The sequence below is a fragment of the Cryptomeria japonica genome, chromosome 8 (assembly GCF_030272615.1).
Source record: "Cryptomeria japonica chromosome 8, Sugi_1.0, whole genome shotgun sequence".
In the NCBI taxonomy this organism is placed as follows: domain Eukaryota; kingdom Viridiplantae; phylum Streptophyta; class Pinopsida; order Cupressales; family Cupressaceae; genus Cryptomeria; species Cryptomeria japonica.
The window spans coordinates 492,891,756-492,915,252 of NC_081412.1; the positions used below are offsets into that span (position 1 = coordinate 492,891,756).

Below are 23,497 nucleotides of genomic sequence, written 5' to 3' on the forward strand. Positions count from 1 at the left end.
ATCAGAGTGGCGCAGCGGAAGCGTGGTGGGCCCATAACCCACAGGTCCCAGGATCGAAACCTGGCTCTGATATAAAACTTGTGTCAGCTGAAGCTTCCGTTATTACGTTTTGCCAGGAAATTAATTGCATTTTGTATTCCGCTATTTTCAAGATTATAAGCTCAATGGAGTAATTCCAGTTCAATTTCAATTTCTATTGTAAACATTGGTATCACCAGCTCACAATGGTGGCGCAGTTGGCTGATACATTGTGTTTGTAATTCACGTCTTTTGATTCTCTTTAGAATATAGTGATGTAGGAATTTTTGTAGTCCACAAAATTTTGTATTTTGATATTTATAATTGTAGCTTTATTCTTTGTATTTAGTGGGATATATTTGTATAGTGGCAAGGATGATTCTTCACATGAATAATAAACTAAACAGTACTTTTGCATCTAATTGTTCTTTTTCCTCCTTTGTTTCCTTTCATTTTCTTTTTTCTGACTGCTATATCTCCCTGTTTTTTGTTTTTTTTTCTCTTCTTGCTTCTTTATTGTGGTATTTATCTCTAATAGAGATCTCTTGGATTTACTTGAATCTATGGTTCTTCTATGCCTACCTCCTCTTCTTTTGCTTCTATATCAACTTTATTTTGTGTCTAATGTCTTTGTTAGCGTTGTAATGCACTTTCTTTTGGCCTATTGCTTCTCCTTGAGTCAGATGTCTCACCTTTCTTCTTCTCGCTCTTATTTATAAGAGGGCCTATATTGCCTCTCTTGTGAGAGATTTAGGCACCCCTTTAAGTTGTTGTGGTAATTTGAAGTATGTGGTGTTTTCCTTCTTGCAATTTTTTATGGGGAGTGGATTTTGAGTTCTTATTTTCTCAATTAGTTTTGTGGTTGGTAATTCTTTATTTCAAATCTAGGTGATTATGTCTTGAGTCACTCAGAACATGTACATTGCGCACTTGTGGTGATCTAACCTCCTCTTCAATGGGTAAATCAAATATTTTGGTTTATTCTTCTGGTGTGAGGTATAAGTGTGATCCTCATTATTTGTACAACTTATTTTATTCTTTTGTAGGTTCTTAGTAGCCCTTTGCTTTGTTTTTCAATCTATAAATGGTGCAGGAGCACCTCTTCAACAAACAAATCATGGATATGAGGATGAAGACTAGGATCATAGTGTTTTTCTTAGTGTCTTGTGTTTATGCAAGTTTCATGTATTCAATAAAGACCCTACCATGTAAACCAATGTCACTGATTAGGCAACTTGATAAGCCAATTGGGATAGTGTGGTCAATAGGGGTAGTAGGATGTTTGTTTTTGTGTTTGATAGGTTTTTAGGATGTCTTAGTGGTGTTTGGTTGATCCAAGTTGTGTGGATCCCAAACCTGTAATGTTTGACAACTTTTATGCAAAAATGCAACTTTTGAGAGCAAAAGTGCAACTTTTCAAAATGTGGTTGATGTAATCCTTTCAATGGCTCCAACCTCTTCTAAATTTGGTTGGTAACCATTGGAGAGGACTATAAGACTTGTGGACATGCTTCTCAAGAGAGGAGAAGTTGTGATTTGAAGTTTGGATGCAATAAGACACAAACAAAATTGAGTTTTCCTAGAAATTATGAGTTTGCAGAGATAGTACGTCCTTGTATGGATTGAATTGAGAAAAAACATTCATGGAGTAGTTGGAGGGTTGAATCAGATTTCTTTTGGTGGTGGTCTGAGGCTTTGATCATTTCTGAGTAGGGATAACTCTTCATTTTTTTGATTGTAACCCTGGAAGTAAGGGTTTGGCTAGGGTTTTAGCCAAAAAAGGCCATATCTTGTATTCTTTCCATCTAGAAGCTTCTTCCTTTGGTGGAGTGCAGGATTGGCCTATGTATTTTATGATTTTCATGGGTTTTTGCAGGGGAGACTTGGTTGTGTGGAGAAAGAGATAAAGCTAGGTAGACATCTCTATGTGACTACCTTAAGAAAAATTAGGACAGTCATCTTAAAATATGATAGTGGTGGATTCCAAGCATGAAACCTTGGAATTAGATGTTATTCACCATCCCCCACATTCTCATAAAGTTGGTTTTGCAGATTGGCAACCGGTAATGGGGGTTCTTTGCAATTTAGGCTTAATCGCCTTAATTAGGTCTCTAGGCTTCTAAGGGGTTCAGACCCTTAGGTTGCAAATATTGCCAACCCATTTTGGGGATGAGTGTAACTCCGAAAAGGGTATCTTGAATGATGAGTAGTTTGTTAGAGTGTGTGGAATATTTTGGAGTTAAGGTCAATTCTCTCGCTAAATAGGGCTACTAGCCTAAGGGGTAGGTTTCCAAAGGAGGTATAAGGATTTGAAGATAATTCCTTAAACCAATGCTTGGAACAGTCCTTAATAGTCATGAATGGACCAATTCCAAAGCCCCTAAGAGCAGGAGTCACCAGTGAGGCATGTTAGAGAAGTTGAAGCCATTTACTCATCTTGAGTAGGTGTTAGGCTTGAGTAGTGGAGAGTAGTTCAAAACCTTAAGATGTGGAGTCCTTCCTTGTAGGGTCATTTTTGTCATTTAAAGGGTCAGAACCTAACCTTTTGGACTTGTCCTTAGGTGTATGAAGGCCTCTACATCAATAAATTCCTTGTGTGTCAAATCTTTTCATAATCAAGTATTTAGGAAGAGATAGTAATGCTCTAGCATTAGCATATACATACCAAATCATCATTTACTCCGTAAGTTAGTTGTGGTTTCTAAGATACCCTTGGCTCTACCACCTCTATATAAATATGATCTTTTTCCACCACTAAAGTAATATGTTCTACATATTCCCTTACCATTTCATAGGAGATGTGATCCCTTTCTTTCATACTTTTTTGGAAAGCCTTAAAGAAACCCTAGTATACCTCTTTGTGTGAGGAAACATTTTTGAAGTTCTTCATGTGGGCATTTATTTGTTTTGCAGCTATAAATTCATGTGTCCATATTTTCCCTGTGAAACCCAAGACTTTATTTAAAAAATAGAGTGTTAAACATATATTAAGAGAACCATACTAGAATTGGTAGTATTTAGATCCCTTTATTCTAGTCATGTTTTGCATAATTTTCTCTTAGAGAACCTTGCATAAGTCAAATTCCTTATTTTGTATAACCATCTCATAGGTAGTCAAGATGGTCATCGTTGTAGTGGATCCTTCTCTATTTGTGTAGTACACATTATTGGTGATGCTTAGGGTTGCATATCTTACTATTGGGTTTATTATTTTCTTGATGGACAAGTTCCTTTCATCTAGCATTACTCCTATGAGTTCCTTGACCTTATGGTTACTCACCTTCTTTTTCAAGGGTAATTCACCCTTGTTGCATAATCTTTTGATGACATGAATTGCATATTTTAAAATGTGGTAGGATTTGTCTAGATACATGAAGTCATAATTTAGAATTGTGTGAACCCAACCATTTTTGGTTGTTGATTTGGGAAAATATTTTCATGTATATGACTTTAAGTTAGAGATTTTTTGATATCGCAAGAGATATTCTTCAAATCCCAACTTCAAGAGTGTTTTCCTACTAAACTTTTTTTAGTAGATATGCAATTTTAAATTGAATTCTCCTGAAGTATTTACTCATATGAACACCATAAAATTAAGACCTCGCTACTAACATGAGACAACTAAATGTTTTCTATCTTGGATATATTTTAAATGTAGAGCATTTTCTCATATGAACACCATAAAATTAAGACCTTGAGATACTAACATGGAACTACTAACCTTAAGACTGAGTCATTACTCCCTTTAAAAAAAATTATGTACTATTACTCCCTTCCATGTATCCAAGCCTTTTTATTTCTTAACTCTTCAAATAACAAAAACATATATTTAATAGCGGGGATGACCCCACAACACAGTGGTTAGTTGCGAGCCTCCTACATGGGAGGTCTTGGGTTCAAGTCTACTCGACTGGTTCTTAGCTCCAAGGAAAAGCTAAAAAATACCACTTCAGTTGTGACTTACTAAAAAAACAAACATATATTTAATAGAAATATGTGGATTGCAATTCCACCTTGAAAGTTTTTTAATTTGAACACACAAGGTACTTGTGTCAAACTCTCTTAGAAGACACAAATGAGGTACATTACTCATAAAGAGGGAGAATGCTAATACATGACATGGAAAACTTGGCTACCTTCTTATTAGTAGCAAATACTTAATGATAAAGTTCTTTGCTTTGTTTAAGCCTTGTGTTGGCCTTGATGAGCTTAAGAAATTGAGTTATATACTCATCTTGAGATCCTCCATCCTTCAATATTGCATCCTTGAACATTTGATCATTTTCTCTTGCTTGACCCTCATCTCTTTGCCTTCATTCCCTATAATCATCCTCACAACCTTGCAAATCTCCTCCCTTGAAATGCTCCATCCTTTAATTCCTCTACAATTAACCTAACACTGATCAAACTACATAAGTGAAGTTATAAAAGGGAAGCAATTGCTCATTCCATCCATCAAAGAATTCCACCCACAATGACTCATAAAACTCCCAATACTCATATGGGCTAGTATCTCCCTTTGTGGGACCCAACCTCTAACAACCACACCCTTTTCCCCAACCCTCTCTACAAAGCCCTTTGGTAGCCAAAATGAATGGCCATCAAGGGCCCACAAGAAGGGCTGATAGTTGGCTTCCAATCCCAATGCCACCTCAGCAGTCTCTTCCCCGCTTAAAAAGCACTGACTCCCAAATGACACGTAGACAACAAACCCTATCAACTGCTTTTCGGAGGGGGCTTCTAATCCATGGAATGTCGTAGTAAATTGAGGGGCCAAATGCATTGGGAGTTCTGAGGCAGGCCTGGAATTTGACGGTCGCCTCTGCTTGTCATATGAAGTTTTTATGACGGTTTGATCATTCCAATGTCTTTCGTTTGACATTTTAAGAAAAATATTAATTGTCAATTTTTTTTAATTAGTATTATATATAAAAATCTTAAATTTATTAAATTTCTAAGTTCATACCAAAAAAATCTTATCCCACTTTGTCCTTGATGATGAAACACTTACAACTTATCTACCATATCTCCCCCTTAGATAATGTTTCCTTTATACTCCTTAATTCTCAATATTTCTCACAATAAAAAATATTTCTCCCCCTTGACAAAAAAAAGACTATATCTATCTCCCTTTGACAACAAGAACAAAGGGTAACAAAAAAGGTTACAAAAATTGCACTACAAAAGGGTTTTTAATTATGCTTTGCCTGGAAAATTCTCTTGTTCTTCTCTTTGAATTCTAAAAGAAAGGTCTTAAAAGAATTCATTTCCAAACTGAGACTCACACCCAAACTGTCATTTAGGGTAAAAGTACAAACCTATGTCATACTTTTACAAAGGAAAAAGGTTAACACTGTTCAATTTTGATGCCATAAAAGTGCTATTTGTATTTTGAATTTGAAGATGATGTAAACTGATGAAACGTGTAAAATTTGATGAAGTTTAAGTCTATTATTTTAAGAGAAAAAAATGTCAAGAATTGATATGTTTTCTTTACTTTTAAAGTCAAATTTTTTATTGCTGAAAATTAGGGGGTTTAGTTCCCACCAAAAAACAAAATATAAATCAACTTATTTTTTTTCTTATTTTGATATCCCTAATAGATGACAAACATATACAGTGCATAATAAAAAAAGTTAATTATTTGTCAATGTATATTTTTTTCGTTATAACATTTTAAAGTTGAATATACCTGAATTTGACAGTTTTTTTCTCCCACCACATTTTGTCTATTAAATTTATGATAATCAAACAAAAAAAACCCTTTTGGAGAAGACTCTCTCCTCTAGTGAACCATATTTTTTTCAATTTTTTTTGAGGTGATTCAATTTATTTATTTATTTTTTCAAATTAGCCTCATACCAAACATTAGAATACCTACATGTATTATTTTTAAAATAATATATATTAAATCTAATCAAAGCATCATAAAAATTATATGAGTAGATTCTTTACTTCGATCTCTACAAAAGGGTTTTTTTCTTTTAAATTGAATTTTGTTGTAGAAATCAGAAGTTTTAGAAATTTGTCAAATTTAGTGATGTGGCTGCCACTTAGGACGTTCCAGTGAGAACTCTTCTGGCCAGATCGTTAGAGGATGGTGTGACCGGTCGTTTGAGGGACCTTGCCTCTTCAACCCCATAAAAATAATTTTTTTTTTTTTTGTTTTAAAATATGAAAATGAAGGTGTGTGAAAGAATATAATTGATTTTTGAATTTAATCACTTGTTTTTGCAAATAAAAGCGACATTTTTTAATATAAAGCGATGAAGATTTTCAATTTTTTTTAAGATTTTGGTAGAAGGTTTCAAATTTTTTCCAGTATGTTATATTAATTTATTTTTTTTTCAATTAAATAAATATTTAATATTAGAAGGCTTTAATTTTTTTTTAAATATTTTATATTAAACTAAATATTATTTAGATTTTGTTAAACCTTATTTTTAAGAATTTTGTAATTATTTGTAGCTTTTGTACTTTTTTTAATAATTGAAATTAAGGGGTCGTTCAGGTCTTAACAACTCCTAGGATGTACTAGGTGGTATGTTGTACCTACTAGGATTTTAAAAGGGGCCATATGGGGTCCTAAGGGCTCACACATTTGTGGCCCCTTAGGACCCCATATGACCCCTTAGGATGCTATATGATCCTATGGGGTCATATGGTGTCCTAAGGGGTATGTTGTACCTACTAGAACTTTAAAAGGGGTCATATGGGATCCTAAGGGGCCACAAATGTGCTAGAACACATGTGTTTCCCCTTATGAGCCCATATGACCCCTTAGGACAATATATAATCCTATAGGTTCACATGTTGTCCCAAGGGGTCATATGGTGTTGTGAGGGGCCATATGGGGTCCTAAGGCCATATGTGGCCCGTTAGGACCCCATATGGCCCATAATGACACCATATGACCCCTTATCACACTATATGATCCTATGGGGTCAAATGGGGCTAGTATGGGTCATTAGGAGTCATAAGGGGTCTTCAGGGCTCATTAGAGGTCATTAAAGTCCTAATGGATCTTAAGGGGTCTTATGGTGTTATATGGGGTATTATGTTATACATGCTAAGACACTAAAACGGGTCAAAAGATGTCCTAAGATGTATTAAGGGGTCGTCCATGTCTTAATAACTCCTAGGATGTACTGGGTGGTATGTTGTACCGACTACAACTTTAAAAGGTGTCATATGGGGTCCCAACGGTTCACATGTGTGTTAGAACACATGTGTGGCCTCTTAGGACCCCATACATGACCCCTTAGAACACCATATGACCCTATGGTTTCCTAAGGGTTCATATGGGGTCCTAAGGGGTCACACATGTGTGGCCCCTTAGGACCTGACCATATGACCCTATGGTGTCCTAATGGATCATATGGGGTCCTAAGGGGTGTTTGGTACCTACTAAAACTTTAACAAGGCTCATATGGGGTCCTAAGGGGTCACACATGTGGTTCCTCAGGACCCCATATGACCTCTTAGAACACCATGTGACCCTATGTTGTACCTACAAGGACTTTAAAAGGGGTCATATGGGGTCACACATATGTTAGAACCCATGTGTGGTCCCTTTAGACCCCATATGACCCCTTAGGATAGTATATGACAATGTGGGGTCATATGGTGTCCTAAGGGGTATGTTGTACTTACTAGGACTTAAAAAGAGGTCATATGGTATCCTAAGAGATATGTTGTACCTACTAGGGCATTAAAATAGGATATATAGGTTCCTAAGGGGTCACACATGTGTTATGAGGTCATATAGTATCCTAAGAGGTATGTTGCACCTACTAGAATGTTAAAAGGGGTCATATGGTGTCCTAAGGGGTCACACATGTATTAAAGCACATGTGTGACCACTTAGTGTCCCATATGACCCCTTAGGATGGGGTCATATGGTGTCCTAAGAGGTATGTTGCACCTACTAGGATGTTAAAAGAGGTCATATGGGGTCCTAAGGAGTCACACATGTTAAAACACATATGTGACCCCTTTGGACCTCATATGACCCCTTAGGACACTATATGATCCTACAGGATTATATGGTGTCCTTAGGGCTTATATGGGGTCCTAACGAGCCACACATGTGTGGCCCTTTTGGACCCCATATGACCCTAATGACACAATATCACCCCTTATGATACTATATGATCCTATGGGGTCATATGAGGTTAGTAGGGGTCATTGTTAGCACCAATCAAGAAGGAAGACTGAGAGGGAAGGGGGGGGGGGGTGAATCAGTCTTCACCGAAAATTAAATAATCAAACACACTAAGCATAAACAGATAAACTGCAACAACAACAAGATAAGCAAATGAACAACACAACATACAACACCAAGATTTTTGACTCCATAAAGCAAGGAAGATGATAAGGAAAATAGTCCATCTTGAGAACCTCCATTTCTAGGAAAATGCAAGTGGATGAGGGAAAATGATTTTAATTAAGATAAAATTATTTTATTTCAACTAAAATAGATGCAATTTGCATAAATACAAGTGGGAGATTTAAAAAATAATTTAGATGTATTTGTTTGCAAGGATCAATTTAATTAAATGTAAATTTAATTAAAAAGGGAGAAAGGAGATTTAATTAAATTAAGTGATTTATTTAATTAAAGGCTAGAAAAGGTTTAGGTGAATTTAATTAAATAAATTGAGTAATTTATTTAATCAAATAGATGAAAACGAAGAAATTAATTAAATAGAATTTAATTAATAGAGGGATAGGGTTAAAATAAATATTAAATATTTATTTAGGAAAGTGGTCAGATTTATACGTCTACAAAGACATATTGTAGCGCATAGGTTGTTTTAATTAGCGCATTGAATGCAAACTTTAGCGCATTTACTCTTTGTTTTAGCACATTTGGCATAGGCAAAGGGCAAAATTTTGTAACACCAAAAAATGATTTTAGGCTCGTGAACCTATAATATGGTACTAATATTTCAAGTGTATTGCAGGTTCTAACTTTTCTTGCAGGTACAATGAAGTTAGATTAAGTTTGATTTTACTTTTGTTTTAAGTTTTCATTTCTTGTCACAATGGTTTAAAAGAAACTCACATTTCATTTCTTGCAAGGTTTAAAAGAACTTCACACTTCTTTTAGTGCTAGATAAAAAGAATTTCACTTTTCCTTTAGTGCTATAAAAAGAACTTCACTTTTTCTTTCTTGCAAAGGATAAAAAGAACAACAAAAGAACCTTTATTTTTGCAAGTATCTCACACTTCATTTGGTGCTAGCTAAAAAGAACAAGTAAATTTCATTTTCTTCTTACAAAGGGTAAAAAGGACAAATCACACTTGATTTTGCAAAGTAAAAAAAAACAAGCCACCTTTTTCAAATTTCAAGTTCTTGTTTTTCTTGCAAGATTTTTCAAAGTTTTCAAAGTTCAATTATTGCAATTATTTCTATCTTGGTTAAAAAGAACACCATGTTTTTTGAGCAACATCTCCAAGTAGCAATTATATCATATTGCAATAATGGAATAAAAAGAACAAGTTAGATTTCATTTTGCAAAAGGATTGAGGAACAAACATATCTGCTTTGTCTTGTGATAGGCCTATGCTCTCCCCTTAATTGGGTGACCAAAATGCTAGAGTCACTTTCATTTATTGTAATTAGGCTAAATCCATTAGTGAGCCTACCCTCCCAAGAAGCCCATAAAGTCGGTGAGAGGGGAATAACCTAAGTGGGGAATGGATAACACCAAGTATTCCAACCCATTATAATCAAATGTGAATTGTGATGAAAATCACATCCAACGGTAGTGTTCATTTATAGCCTTCCCCTAGTATCCTTGTGATGCATAAAGCCTTTGTTCTAAAGGTTGGGAAGTCTCTTGAGGGAGTTTATCATTGACGCATCAAATGAAACCTGTATTATGAACTTTAATTGTAGAAGCCAAGTTGAGTCACTTATCCAAATATTGTAATATCACAATGCAAGGGTGGCGAAGTATCCACCCTCAAGACACTCACCATTCATCTCCCAAGAAAACGATCCAATTGAGGAGAAATTCTCTTTGGTTCAACTTCTGGTAAAAGACAAAAAAATGGGTGCACCCTTGGGTGTGACAAAGTTGTTTGATCTGAAGGAGTATCAGGATGTGACTTGTGATATTATTAATGACCCTTGAGAATAAAAGAGTTTGAATAATGTGCCTTCATTGTTCAAACTAGTGAAAACAAACGAGATTTGAAAATATCTTTGAACATACACTCATTGTTTAGATTATAGAGTGAAACAAGTCAAAACCATTGTCTTATTCTATAAAGTTGGTGAGAGGGGAACAAACTAAGTGGGGAATGGATAACACCAAGTATTCCAACCCACTATAATCAAATGTGGATTGTGATGAAAATCACATCCAATAGTAGTGTTCATTGATAGTCTTCCCCTAGTATCCATAAAGCCTTTGTTCTAAAGGTTGGGAAGCCTCTTGAGGGAGTTTATCATTGACGCACCGAATGGAACCCATATTACGAACTTTAATTGTAGAAGCCAAGTTGAGTCAGTTATCCAAATATTGTAATATCACAATACAAGGGTGGGGAAGAATTCACGCTCAAGAAATTCACCATTCATCTCCCAATAAAATGATCCAATTGAGGAGCAATTCTCTTTGATTCAACTTCTGGCAAAAGAAAAAAAAAATGGGGCGCACCCTTGGGTGTGACAAGGCTGTTTGAGCTGAAGGAGTATCAGGATGTGAGTTGTGATATTATTAATGACCCTTGAGAATAAAAGAGTCTAACTAATGCTCCTTCTTTGTTCAAACTAGTGAAAACAAATGAGATTTGAAAATATCTCTGAACATACACTCATTGTTTAGATTATAGAGTGAAACAAGTCAAAACCATTGTCTTATTGATTAATGTTGTATTTTCAACCATTTTTAGAAGATCATCTATTAAACACTCATAATTTTTAATCCAAAAAATAAAATTTCAAGTCACAGAGCAAATAGTAGCACATCAGAGAAAAATGGTAACACATCAGAGAAAAATAGTAGTGCATTAGAGAAAAACACTAGTGCATCAAAGCAAAACAACAATGCATAGAATGTCAACAATAGCGCATTAGACAAGCAAAATTTACAAACTTTCTATTATCCAAATTAACACCAGTTTAGTGCATCCATAGGATATTTTAGCGCATACAAAGGACAACATAACACATTGGAGGTCTAGAGTAGTGTATACACTGAATCTTTTAGCGCATTCATTGTTTGTTTTAGCGCATAAGCTTGTCATCACCTGAGACAGAGAGAATTTGATTTTTCTCATAAAATCAGAGTCACTTCCAGATACCCTTTTTTAGATTTGAGCTTGTCTAGCATGAGAAACATCAGTTTAAATAGGTTATTGCAAGTGAAAACTTTTGACTAAACTTAGATCAAACAACTTGAGTACAATTATCATTCTGATTTTTAGCAGAGTTTCATCATCAGAATATATCATCCTTTATCGTGAAACGAGGCTGCAAATTAGATCAACTGAGTCTATCAATAGGAAGGATCTTTCCTATTCAACTTAGGTATCTCATATTGACACTCACAACAAGGATTAAAAGTTTAGAACAATCTCAATCACTTGTATGATCATCCACCATCGATTGACGAAGAGGAAACTTAGTAAAAAAGAAATCCGAAAGAAGAGAAGATTTCTCTACATAAATAAAAAACTCTTATTAAAATATCATACATTTCTACACCATTTTCGCAATTATCTACATGGTCATGGAAATGAGTTTGACAAAGAATCTTTAAAAAATCGTGCCTTTCAACAAAGATCAACCTTATCTCAATCTCTCAATAGAAGTGGTCAAATCTCATTGTCATATCTACCTCAACAAGAAATAACTTATTGAGTCACTCACCATCCAAGATAATCTTTCATCAATTCACAATTAAATCAAACCTTTCAAAAAGAGCCACAACTAGATCACTCATATGCCCATACTAACCAAAGATCATAAACAAAAACTCAAAGAGAAGGAAACAAAACCACAACCAATCATGGTAGAAAGAGAGGAAAATTCCTTTTACAGGTATCAAGATCTCAAAATAGAGGACATAAACACTGAACTAATTCAAGAGGCTCAACAAGACCCCAAGTTCCAATTATTTATGGAAAAGCTTCTAGAAACTAACCCAAGAAAATACTTTCTAATGTTGGCAAATCAAGGTGCTAAACTACCTGTTGACTTTGATATGAGCAAACAAAAATAAAATCCCAAGAGAGCAAAAATTGAGTCAAGAACTAATGATAACAATATTTTGAATACATTAACCCAACAAATTCAGTCTCTTCAACAACAAATGAAAGACATGCAAAGGGGAACAACAAGGAGATATACATTAGAAGACATTTGCCCCTATCCATTTGATTGGAACCTGAACATGATACCATTTCCACCCAATTGTGAAATTCTAAAATACGATAAATACAATGGCAAAACTGAGCCACAAGACTATGTGAGGGAATTTTGCACCACGAGTTTGGAATTTGCACATAATGAGACCTATTTGATGAGGCTATTCCCAAGAAGTTAGGGTGGACAAACCATGAAATGGTTCTTAAAACTTCCACTAGGTATCAAGACATTCGACGAGCTGGTAGACAAGTTTGTATCTCAATACTCATACAATATTCAACACAAAGTAACCATGCTTGACTTATGCAACACAAAATTGGAAAATGGCAAAACATTCCTTGCCTTCTTACAAAGATGGCGACAATTGTTTGCTAGGTATACTCATCCTATACTTGAGAAAGAAAATATGGATATTTTCATTGTTACACTAAATAATGAAATGAGTTATGGACTCCAACTGCAATGTCCACCAATTTTTCAAAAGCTAATCGAAAACGGTCTCAAAATTTAGGAAGCCTTGGTTAAAAGAGGAGTATTAAAATTATCTAAAGAAGGAACAAACTTTTCCAACAATTACAACAACACTAATAGTAATGAAAAATCCAAATTATAGATAAGAAACAAGAACATTGTTAATGATGGTGTGGTTGATGCACATAACACCAAACCAAAGCAAGCAATCTTGAACTTATCAGGAACTACACCCTCAAACAATCCAGATAACGCCAAATCTAAACCAACACCTGCACCATATCAAAGGAAATTCACACCTTTGGGATAGTCACTCGAATCAACATTCAAAGAGCTCCTGGAAAACAAACTCATAACATTGCCAAATACCTGAGATTTTGAACCAAAAGTAAAACCAACATGGTGGAATGACGTGAATCATTGTGAGTTTCATAGAAAGAAAAGGCCATAAAACTAATAATTGCCAAAGATTAAAATATTTAGTTCAAGACTTGCTCGATAGAGGTGACAACTATGGAAAGACACAAATAAAATGATGATCATGGAGCATTCAAAGATCCTCTTCCTAATTATGAAAAGGGAGAACCATCTTCATCAAAAAACAAAGGGAATAAAGTTAATTACATCTATGACAATGTCATCAACCACATTTCAATATCCGACAACCAAATATATGTCATCAAAATCAGGGATAAACAAGAATACAAACCAATAAATGTGACCACATGAGCACAGTCTAAGTTTGTATTGAAAGGAAACACATCTAAAATGTCTACTATCCATTCAAATCAATAAAACTTAGTAGATCAATTATAAAAGACACCAACACAAATATCCATATTAGAACTTCTTAAAATCTCACCTACGCACAAGGATATTCTAGAAAGAGCTCTAGTGGACACCACTATACCAAACAATTTAGATGTTGATCGATTCCAAGCCATGGTGGGGCATTTAACCGCGCCTCACAATCTATCATTTTCAGAAAATGATGACGTCTCCTTGAGTCATTCACATAACACTCCCCTCCATATTGAAGTTTTAATTCATAAACATTGGGTCAAACGTGTATTAATAGATGGAGGAGCTGGTTTAAATATTTGTACTTTAAAGCTTATTTGTTCATGGGTTTCTCAGAAAATGCTATAGATCCTAAGAAAAAGATAACCATCAAAGCTTATGATGTTGAAAAAGAGATCTTCAAAAGGATTAGTAGTATTTCCCATTCAAGTGGGACCAATTCAGAAAGATATAATTTGCCTAGTCTTGGACATGGAATTGACCCATAACATCCTCTTGGATCGACCTTGGATCCATGAAATTCAAGCAATACCATCTACTTACCACCAATATGTGAAATTCCCCTACAATAGACAAGAAATCTCAATCTCAATAGATTTTAATCCCTTCTAGTATTGCAATAACCTCAAGGCAGTTCAAGATGTCTTGGTACCACACAATAGGGAAGCTCTTGCCTCTACTTCATCAAGCGGTAAAACCCAACTCAGCCCTCTATCAATTAATTTTGAGAAAAATATTCAGCTAAAAGACAAAGGTATGGGAGAATATTATTTTGAACATTCCCTATGTCTATCAAAACTACCAGTTTTACCAAGATCCTATGGACAACCATCAACATCTAAACAACAACCTTCACAACCCATCAAGCTCTTTAATGGCACATTTGTCAAAGCAAGGACTCTAGAAGATGAATCTAATGATAACGACATCCTAAACTAGCTATAAAAGGATGAAGAAGAAACCAAAGAAGAAGCTTTAAATATCAGATTACAAACAAAGCAATATGGTTAAGGGTTCAAAATCATGCAAAACATGGGATATAATGGTCATGATCGTATTGGCAAAAGAAAAGAAAGTATTCTAGAACCTATACAACTTCCTTCTCAAAATGCTAAAGACAAATTAGGACTAGGTTTTGGACAAGACATTCTAGTTCTCAAACAACAAGAGCAAGAAGTAGCACACAAACATCAAGAGGAAGAAGCATCACACAAACAACAAGAGGAAGAAGTAGTCTGCAAACAACAAGAGGACGAATATGAATGAATGAAGAAATTTCTATCAAGAGAGAGGAAGCTACCCACCATCTCTATGAACAAATCCTTTATTACAAGCTAGTTCTAAAATAGATTCCAACTAATGGGAATGTGATTCACCTAATGAAATATATTGTGATGAAAATGACATTGATGTCATACAAACATATGCACCAATACTCTATGAAGGACAAAGCTCAGGGTCTAGACCATTTGAATTTGGATCACAACATATCGATGACTCTAGTGAGGATGATTAGACTCAAAACGAGATAGATGATCCTGAGGAAAGTAACATCATAGACCTTGACCTTGGTATCACAAACCTTGACAACATTTACATAATGACCCTTACTACCTTATATCTCAAACCACTAGATGATTCCTTACCATTGGTGCATCCTCAACTCATCGACTGGGAACAAACATAACCTCTTAATATCCCCATCTTTCCAAATGACAATGCCATTGTCCATTACCTCTATTCAGTAAATCCAAAAATAGGTTCCACCAGTGAATCTCATAATGAAGCTTATAACCAGAGGAGTGCCAAGTCATTTAGTTGTAAAATGAATACAAAAAAAATTGATCTGATGGTGAAAACCATTCAATAGCAGTGTTAGATCATAAAAAAAGTAAAAAGAAATTGTGTATTGAAAGGTGAAAACCTCTTTGACATGATGAAGGATGAGAGACTTGACACTCTTTCAGATGATTATCAGGAAAGATCATCAATATTGATTGAGCCTACACAATCAATGAACATCAACACTAAAGCAGCAACAAAGACCATACACCTAGCCGAATCATTGATTGAACAGGAAAAACCAAATTTCACAAAGTTCTTCAAAGAAAAGCAAATCAATTTTGCTTGGTCATATGTTGATATGCTAGGGGTATATCTAGATTTAATCATGCACCACCTATCCATAGCTCCTAGAGCTAAGCCAGTGAAATAGAAGTTGAGAAAGATGCATCCACATGTAGCACTTCTAGTAAAATCGGAATTAAAAAAACTACTAGATGTAGGATTCATCTGACCAATCGACTATGCGGAGTGGATTTCCAACATTGTACCAGTATCAAAACTAGACAAAAGCATCAAAATATGCACAAATTTTAGAGATCTCAATAAGGCATGTCCCAAGGATGACTTTCCTTTACCCAGTATAGATACACTTGTGGACCTAATAGAAAGACACACCATGCTATCACTCATGGATGGTTTCTTAGGCTACACTCAAATCAAAATAGCACCTAAATACTAGGACAACAACTTTTGCATACCTGTGGGGTACCTATTATTGGAATGTCATGCCTTTTGGATTGAAGAATGCAAGAGCAACCTATCAACGTGCTATGACCACAATCTTCCATGACATGATACACAAATTCATGGAGAACTATGTAGACGACTTAATGGCAAAATCATTTACAAGGAATGTTCCTTGTAGATGGGAGGTAAAATGTGAGAAAGCCTTTGATCAATTAAAACAATATATAATGAATCCACCTATATTGCTGCCATCAATAATAGAAAAGTTGCTTCTTTTATACATCTCAGCGACCAAGGTATCCTTGGGAGATTTACTCACACAAGAGGATTCAACAAGAAAAGAAAGAGTTGTTTACTACATTAGTAGAACATTGAGTGGTTATGAGCTTAATTACACATTCATTGAAAAGGCTTCTTTGGCCGTAGTATCTACATCTCAAAAGTTGCAACACTATATGTTGTCTCACACAATCAAGCTCATAGCAAAGGTAGATCCATTAAAATATCTACTCAACAAGGCTACTTTAACAGGTAGACTAACAAAGTGGGTGATGATATCGAGTGAGTTTGACATTCAATACATGGAAAGAAGAGCCATCAAGGACCAAGCTATAGCAGATCAGTTAGTTGAAGCGCCATTGTAAGTTAATCATTTGATGCATATTGAATTCTTGGATATAGATGTCCTAACAGTTACAACACAACCATGGGTATTATACTTTGATGGATCTTACACCCAACATGGATCAGGTGCTGATATCATATTTGTCACTCCTTAGAGACACAATCCCCAGATATTACAAGTTGATATTCCCCTCCATAAATAATACAGTTGAATATGAAGCACTTGTCACTAGCATCAAAGTACCAGTGGAATGGAAGATCGAAGAGTTACAAGTCTTTGGCGACTCCCAATTGGTTATAAATCAGGTCAATAATCACTATCAAACAAAGGATGACAAATTGATGCCATTTAAAAGAATGGTGGATGATTTTAAAAAATACTTTGTTGATAACAAATTTGAACAAATCCCAAGACTGGACAAAAAAGATGCAGATACCATGGCAACCATTGCCTCTTTTCTACAAACACCAGAAAAATAGAATCATTATGAGTTCCTAGTGAAACAAGTGTTTCCCCCCTCGTATGATAATATTGATTCCCAAATCATAGCCATTTAGTTGGTTTTGAATCTTTAACCTATGGGAAAATCTATACCTATTTGAAAGACAATTCCTTCCAACTCGATCTATCCTGAAACCAAAAGAGAAACTTTATCCATCAAGTAGCTTGTTACACCCTAATAGCCGATATTCTTTACCAACGGGGTCTTGATGGTACTCTCCTTATGTGTCTTGAAAGTGAAAAATTTGAAACTGCCTTGCGAGAAGTTCACAAAGGTATTTGTGGTACAAATTCAAGCGGTCCTACTCTAGCCAAGAAACTTCTAAGACACAGATACTTTTCACCAAACATGGAAAAGGAATCCTATCAAGTTGCTAAGAAGTCTCAGAAATATCAAATTCATGGAAATCTTATACATGCACTGACATAGGAGTTGCAACCATTCACAACAGCATGGCCATTTTGTCAATGGGGACTTGACCTCATAGGTAAGATCCATCCCTACTCTTCAAATGGGAACAAATTCATAATCACAACCACTGAGTATTTCATAAAGTGGATCAAATTTGTTCCATTAACCATCATTACCGACAAGCAGATATCCTCCTTCATCTTGAACTACATTATATGTTGGTATGGCATTCCTAGTTCCATTGTCACTGACAATGGTAGACCCTTCAAGAAACAAGATGTGCAAGAGCTCTGTGAAAGATTTAATATCCAACATCGCTTTTACACACCTTATTATCCTCAAGGAAATGGACAAGTAGAAGATTCAAACAAAACCATTTTAAAAATCCTAAAGAAAACTATGAGCAATGCTGGTCGTGACTGGCATGTCCAACTAAACCCTGCCTTGTGGGAATACCAAACTAGCCTCTTCACCCCTACTAGAGCCACACCATATGTGATTGTGTATGGATCAGAAGCCATTTTACCCATTGACGTCAAGATACCTTCACTTAGAGTATCATTGAAAGGACTCATCCTAGATGAGGAATACTAGATAAACAAATTACAAGAGTTGGAATTGCTAGATGAATGTCATTGACATGCTTTTAATCACCTAAAAGCATATTAACAACGGATGTACATAAGCTATAATCACAAGGTGAAACCAAGATTGTTTCAGGTTGGTGACTTGGTACTAAAAGAGAATCCTTGCAACCAATAGGATTGAGAAAAGAAGGGAAAATTTGAATCCAATTGGCTAGGTCTGTTTGTCATCATATCAACATATGGTTATGGGGCATATCAACTATCTACACTAGAAGGGAAATTATTTGATGAGCCTATCAACAAAATTCATCTCAATAAATTCTATACATGAATCATCCAATGCATGGGAAAAAAAAGAGCAAAAAATTGTAAAAATAAAATAAAATAAAAAATAGGTGCAATAAATGCAAATAGTGAAAACCTGGCAAAAGGTGCTATTTGTGATAAATCGTCTCTTCCATCTATTAGTACAAAGATCATGCATCCACTTTTTGAAATCATTATACATATCTGTAATAAAGCCTTATAAATAATCCAACATTGCAATAAACCTCTCACCATGGCTTGGTGATTATTGTATCTATCCATAATAAAAGGTTGTTTCAAGACTAGGGGAAAAATCCTGAACTCAATAGGGGCAATCTACTTATAGCTTAAAACAACATGAAAACAACAGTTAGACAACACATCGAAGACAAGGGTTACAAAGGAACTCAACATTGAACACAAATCATAAATTTCAAAGACAACCATCAAAGTCAAACATCAAGATTGGTAAAACCAAACTCAATGGATGTGTAAAGTGGAAAATTGGGGGTTTTATCCAATTCTCCATGTGGAAAGTGTGGGAATTTACTAAGCTCAATTTTCACTTGAGGAAAGTTTACATTCAAAAGAGGGGGTGAATCTACTAGATCCAATCCCAAAGGATGCAATGACTCAATACTATGTAGATTGATTGTGATTGGAATGCAATTGACCCTCTTTTATAATTTGATTAATTGAATTAAGAAAAAGTGTTGAAAATGAAGACAAAGTATGTGAAAACAATGAGCTATAGATTTGGGATTCAGTTGTGCACCTGAATCTGAGAAGTTTGAGATGATTTGGAGTTGCTCTGTGAAATCGGGCAAAATTTGTATGGACCATGTGTCCAGACAGGGGCGCCCTCCAATCAGTCCTCCGAACTTTCCGCATGTCGAAAAGGGTTTTTCCTCTTTGCAAATAAAGCTTAATTCCAGAAGTATAGATGCACACCTGTTTCCTGAACACAAAAAGAAAGGGAAATGTGTTAGGAATAGGGGTTTTCCTTCAAGTCAAACCCTGGTTTTAGAATCAACCAAGTGGTTGAAATAATATAATGGAAATGACTAAAAGTAGAAATATTCCTCTTTTAGGGGATGTTGAATTGCTTGAAAATGAAATTCTTATACCTCCTTGTGAAGTTTTGCTTGCCTCCACATGGAATTATGATTTCATGAAGTAGAATGATGATCTTCTCTTCAATGATTGAAATCTTGACTCTATTGTTGCTCCAAAGCTTGAAGGAAGAGTGGAAATGCTCAATTGCTCTTGAATGCTTGATCTCTTGTGTGTATGCCTTCGATTGTGGATTTCATGTCATGTCAAATAAGAGGGGAAATAATGTAGAGATTCTTGAAGCTTGATACAATTTACCTTCTGGATTGACTTGTCTTACTCAAGCACATCCAATGGCACTTAGTAGGGGTTTTTCTATTGAGACCTCCAAGGTTTGAACCACTTTGGATTGCCTCCAAGGTGTAGCCACTGGTCTTAGACAATCAACTCCTCCTATTGAGGTTGCCACCTCAATCTCCACACACTACTCCTAGGCTTCAACAACTCCTGCAAAGATCACAACACTCCAACCTCCTTCAATGGACTCAAAATACATCTACATAGTGTCTTTGAAGTCTTTTGAGGCTTTTAGCATCTCCAAACCCATTGCCATAGTTTCCTATCCTTTCTTGGTCTCTACCGAGCTCTAATAGGCCTAATTGGATTAGCCCTCCCTTGGTGGTTTTAGGGACTTAGTTTGAAAACTTCCCAAACAAAGCCACAAATAAATTATGGATTTGAGTACCCTTTTATGAGTTATAGACAATATTGGAAAATGGCACCAGGGTTATTTGTACACATAGGGTTTCCAATACTGCACTAATTTCAAAGGTTTAGGCCTCACCGGGTGACTTAGAAAGATGTGCTTCAAAACCTTCACCAGTCAGAACATCTCCTCAAAAAAATTTAGGATTATTCATGGGAATACTTAGGGTTTTCCAACCATGTGACATTTTGTCTTGCACCAATCCTCATGTGCTCTTAAAACACACTTCTTTTGCTGTCCTAACTCACCTACCCCCAATGGTGAGCCTAGGGCTTCATTCTATCTCCTCCACAGGGTCCTGAAAAGCCACAAAACCTATTCTAAAACTATTTAAAAACCCTAACCTAGCATTCCACTTGATTTCAATAGGTTCCATCAATGAATGCTTAGGTTAGAGCCATTTTTACTCTTAAATCTTACTTGTAAGGGTTTTACACCTAGTTGCAAAGAATGGAAGATATCTCTGCAACTAAGGACAATCAGTCCTACAAATCAAGCTTATTGGAAAGTAAATTTAATGAACACTCATTCCTTGCAATGAGATTGTACAATCAAGTCTGTACTGGACCGTACCGAGCAATGAAAACATGGGAAAAAATGTCAAAACGGTGAAAAGACAAGATTGCTTCAAAAACCCAAAACATGTTCTTGCATTCCTAATTCTCCAACCCGTACAATGAAGTGTTTTTTTGTCTTATATGTTGTTGGGTCAGTTGGTTCAACCAACTTTGTAACACCATCATCCAAAAATGCAACTTTTGCAAAATGTTGCTCAACAACTTTTTACATCTTTTGACTCCTAAGATGCAACTTTTCATTCTAATGCATTCCAAGGCTCCTGAAGGTCCTCAAACACCCTAGAAGACCTAAACACAATACAATAGACCCCTATTACATGATAGCAATCATCTAGAGTACTACTCCTATGATCTACCTTAGCATTTCAACTTCTGAGGCTCACAACATCCTGAACACAAATGACACAATTCAAAACTTGGACAACACAACCATGGCTCTCCTGAGTCCTGAATGGTTGGTCCATTATTACATCATAAAGACAACACACAAAACTTGAAAGAAAACAAAATTGCATGCTAGGAGTGTTAGGTGCCCTGCACTAGGAGATCCCTCTCATATACTTTCCAGTAGGATTAATTGACTAATTTTTTGACTTGAGCTGACATAGGGGGGATTTTCCCGCTTCAAATTTGAGTTAGGTCCAAGGGAGGGGATCAAGATAGGCCCCAATTAAGGGGTGCCAGGGTGCCACGCCCTGTTCCTTCCCTATTTTGGGGTGGGATCAAGTTGGCCTTTGAGTACATATTGAATTGCAAGGTGTTTTTTATGTGCATGAGCATATTTTGGTCTCTGATTAGGTTGAGGGGCACAAACACTAAGGCGAAGACCCAAATACAGTTGAGAATTGTGAGGGGTACAATTTTAGGACATTACATTTAGTCCCCACTTTAGCGAGAGTATGAGCTTATGCGAATACTACTGGTAAAGTACATGAAATTCGTATTGAAAGACTTTCACCATGTCAAGGAGGAAAGATTCACCAAGCCCCCAATGGACTTTAAGATCTTATGACTTCAATAATAAGGCAAAAGCGAAGATCGTGAGAGAGAGAAAGAGAACTATGATCTTACTATGAGTCATGAAAAGAATACCAGAAATTATAAAGCAAAGAAAAAATTTGCTAGGTAATTAAAGTATCAAAATAGAGTATCATGAGCAAAGTGTATGCCCCCACATTAAAGCAATTGTGTACGCCTTGTCAAGAGCAATTGCTTTTAGGATACAACCAAAGAAGACAAGCATGTTATCAGATCAATTTAGCCCCCAAGAGAGGATAAATCAAAGGATAACGAACACAAAGCACACAATACAAGGTGGTTTCACCTAACTTTGGAGTCAATATACTTTTTATGATAATTCATGTATATCATGTATATGTATATGCATATAATCATCCTCATCCCCCAAAGAAAGGAAACCACCATGGAAGAAGGAACACATGTGTCTTTTGAGTCAACATGGGAGAGACCAAAATAGATCTGAATGCTTTGCATCGTGCTCAAGTAGACAACACCAGGGACAACAAATAGAAGAATAAGGAGAACAGATAGAAGAATGTCGCAAATAAGCAAGAAAGGAGAGAGAGAGAGAATCTACGATGCTAATGAAGCTAATCAGGCACGTCATCCTCCCCCCGATCTTGCTGATCATTATTTTGAGAAGTTGGACAACATACAAGAGGAGCCACATCGAGCACAATAGATATAGCTATAGCAAGTTCCAAACAAGGACCATGGTTTAATGATAAGTCACTTTGTTCGTTACTAGGAGCTAGAATTAATGCTCTTGAAAATTTTGCAGATAACTCATTGTCAACATCAACATATTCGCATTCATCATTAGAAATATTAGGAACAACATTTTCATCATTAAGAATATTCTCACCTATTTCTTCATCAAGAATGATAAGAATAGGAGCTCTAATAGGAATAGAACTTGAGCCATCATTTATCTTAAGAAATTTCCATCTTGGAGAATTAGGTTGAACATCTTGTTTAGGATAAAATGGAATCATGTCAACTATTGGTTTTTTAGAAGAAGAAATGGTTTGGGAAGAAACTTCATGAGCTATAGCACAACGTCTCTGTCAATGTTCTCTTGCACAACGATTTCGTCTAGTTTTGGCTGAAGGTTGAGAAGGGATAGGCTCATTAGGTATAGGCTTTGTTTCTTCTTTTAAAGAAAGGATGAATGGGTTGAGGTCTTTTAGGTTGGACAATAGGAGAAGTCAATCACTTCTCTATAAGATGAAGGAGGATGAACTTCACTATATAAAGGAGGAATGGGAGATGTAGGAAGGATATCAAGTCCATCATGAGGAGGAGGGATAGGTCTAGCCTTAGGAGGAAGAGTTTTTCTACCTTTGGGAGGAAGAATGGGATCCTCCATAGGAGAAGGAATAGATTCTTCTTTAGGAAGGGGAATATCTCTTTTCTTAGGAGAAAGGATACTCTTCTCTTTAGGA

General features: G+C 35.8%; 1 non-coding gene across 1 annotated transcript; it reads left to right on the forward strand.

Annotated features, from left to right (window-relative positions):
- TRNAM-CAU (transfer RNA methionine (anticodon CAU)) lies at positions 1–72 on the forward strand. The gene has a single exon. It is a non-coding gene; the product is annotated as a tRNA-Met (tRNA).
- Positions 73–23,497: the final 23,425 nt, after the last annotated feature.